Raw genomic sequence first — 3,485 nt, forward strand, 5'->3', positions numbered from 1 at the left:
AGAATTTATCTATACACTATCTATGTAATGAGTGCAGTATGACGTGTCTAGACTACGAATGATAAGCAGGTAACTTTCGACAAGAAATTATAAGCAAAACTTTTTGACATGCAGACACGGTCGAAGTGCAGACTCACTAATGCATCTTAACAACTATCAGTTAGACAAACTAATGCAAGACCTGGTTCGCTAAGACCACCGCTCTGATACCACTGAAATGCCCCATTCATATCGATTATAAACAATTCACAATAGTTGATTACATTGCGAGGTACTTACCTCTATATGATACATTTTATAAACATTGCATTCTTTTTTTAAAAAAAAAAATTTCATTTCAACGAAAGTTTACAAATATGCATACTAATGATATTATCATGTTTCTCAAATATAATTGACTAATCTGTCGTTCATCTATTAACAATCTTTTTGGACTCAATGATTTGAATGCAACGTCTTTTGAAATATGCCATGAATGACTCCAAGTAATATCTTTAAAATGAGCAAATGCACATTGGAAGATTTCTTTCAAACCTGAGAATAAACATGCTTAAAAGTGTCAACCAAAAGGTTGGTGAGTTCATTAGTTTATCATGATCATTCATTTCCATAATTTTAATAGACCACAAGATTTCAAATATTTAACCGCACACGTAACCCGTGTACAAAACATAATACACATAACCTGTGTATAAAAATCATTCATATGGTGAACACCTGGTAACCGACGTTAACAAAATGCATCTAGAATATCCCCATCATTCCGAGACTCTCATCAGATATATGATAAATCGAAGTACTAAAGCATCCGTAACCCGGATGGGGCTTGTTAGGCCCGATAGATCTATCTTTAGGATTCGCGTCAATTGGTGGCAATTATAATAAACACCAATTCTTAGGCTACCAAGCTAAAAAGGGTGATATCCGGTATAATAATCCAACCATAGAATGTAGTTTCAAGTACTTGTGTCTTTTTTGTCAAATATTTATAAGAACAGCGCATGTATTCTTAGTCCCAAAAATATATATTGCAAAAACATTTAAAAGGGGAGCAAATGAAACTCACAATACTGTATTTCGTAGTAATTATGCATATAACGGTACTGAACAAGTGCAGGGTTGGCCTCGGATTCACGAACCTATATTAAGAATATATATTTATATGTTGGTCAATATCTGGCTAACAATTTAGGTCAAGTAGTAGTGTATCACAATCCTAATGCTCGAGACCGACATGTAAAAGTCAATAAAAGTCAACTTGGCCCAAAATGACTTTCAAAATCTATACATGTTTATTATATAATTTAAATATAGTCGTTTTATATATTTAAATATATTTATCAAATTTTATTAGAGTAAATAATACAAGTCATTTATTAATAAATAAAATTTATATTAAAATTTATATATGATAAAAATATAATTTTATATATCTCAAGTAATAAAATTTATAAAGTTCACTTAATATCATAAAAATATAGTGGTATGTATTATTAATGTAATTATATTACGTGTGGTAAAAATATCTTTGTATCACATATTTATTTGATAAAATAATATGAGTAAAAGTTGTATTATTTTTTAATAATAATAATTATTATTATTCTACTAATAATAATAATAATAACAATAATATTTATATTTACTAATGATGATATTAATAAAATGATAATTCTAATCATGATAATTTTAATAATAACGATACTTTTTAATATTAACTGTAATAATAATAATAATATTTTATATAAAAAATAATTATTCTATTCAAAATGATAATTTTTAATAATAATAATAATACTCAAATTGATGATAATTTAGTTGAACATATATTTTAATCCGTTCATCGAAACCACATGATTTCTAAATGAAAAGTTATTAATTTTTTGTAACACCCCGTTTTTCTAAACATGACGCTCGGGGCATCATTTGAAGTCCAAGAATGATTAATTAATGTTTTGGATGTAATTAGTTGACCATGTTGGACCTTGGGATGTTTTAAAAGTGAAGTTGGAGAAAATCAGGTAAACTGTCGAGTTCGGGTGTGTTTTGTCGCGTTCTGGTCTGTCGTGATCCGTGACAAACATGACCGAAATGAGACAACTTCTGATGCATGGTTTCTGTCTTTCTGTCGCGTTTGAGTATTGTTTGTCGCGTCCTGGTGTCGCGAAACGCGACAAAGTGTCGCGAAACGCGACAAAGTGTCGCGAAACGCGACAAAGTGTCGCGAAACGCGACAAAGTGTCGCGAAACGCGACAAATGTCGCTGTAATGTCATTTTTGACCCATTTTAATGGAATCTTTTGAGGGTGTTTTGGTAAATTCACATGTAGACGAGTTTTATACCCCAAATCAGTTACAATGCTTATCTTATCTCCATTTTCACATCCAAACACTCTCATCTTCAAAGTTTAGAGAGAGAGGGAGATTCTAGAGAGAGATTTGGAGTTTTGATGATGAAGAAGCTTGAATCGATCAAAGGTGCGAGTGATAAAGTTGTTCCTTTCGTTCTCGGCTACGTTTTGATTGTTATGGTAAATTCTAAATCCGAATTTCATTGTTTGATTTGAGATTTCATGTTAGGGTTTTGAGTTTGTTATTTGTAAAACCCATTTAGATGATGAAGAGGGTTTATGGAAACTCACTATTTTGATATTTTGCGAGTTTTGGGTTGGTTAATGATTTAAGCATGTTTAAGGTTTGTAAGTAGGGTATAATCACTAGTATTAGTGATTTTAGGAGTGTTGGAATTTGTAAGACCCATTTGGGGGTAAAATGGGTGAATTTGGGTTATGTTGAGATAAGGAAACCCTAATAGCTATGATCTAGGGTTTGGCCATGTGAATTGAAGTTGTAAGTGTTAAATTGTGTTGATTAGTCACTACTACACTTGTAAATGATGGAAGAATTGTAAATGGGTCATGTTTGGCTAAAATGGTATGTATAAGTGTTGAAATGGGTCAAATGAGTTAAGGTTGACCTAATTGGGTGAAATGGATATGAAATACCCTAAGTTTGTGTTAATTGGTGTTAGTAGACTTACATCACTAGTTTTAGTAATTAAAGATGAGTCTTGGCCATTTATGGGCGGTTTTGGGTGTAAGTGAGTTATTTAATGCTTTTGGGTCATTAAATGCTCGAGAGTGAGTATTGTGGTTAATTCCAAAAGTTGTGTATTGAATGTGTACTTATGTATTAGGTACCTTGCTCGAAGCATACAGAAGTGCTAAATCACCACCGACGTGATAAGGTGAGTGGAATAATTATATATGTATGTATATGATTTATTTGCTTGTGGGGTATGGATTTAAAGTTCATTGTTGACGATGCCATACCATTATTGTTTGTTGGATGAGGGTTTAAAGTTCGTTGTTGACGATACCTCATGTATGGAATTAAAGTTCGATGTTGACAATGCCATACGACTATTGTAGTGACGTTCGATGAGGGTTTAAAGTTCATTGTTGACGATACCTCATATGTGGGTT

Source organism: Rutidosis leptorrhynchoides, chromosome 3, assembly GCF_046630445.1.
Source record: "Rutidosis leptorrhynchoides isolate AG116_Rl617_1_P2 chromosome 3, CSIRO_AGI_Rlap_v1, whole genome shotgun sequence".
Taxonomy (NCBI): Eukaryota; Viridiplantae; Streptophyta; class Magnoliopsida; order Asterales; family Asteraceae; genus Rutidosis; species Rutidosis leptorrhynchoides.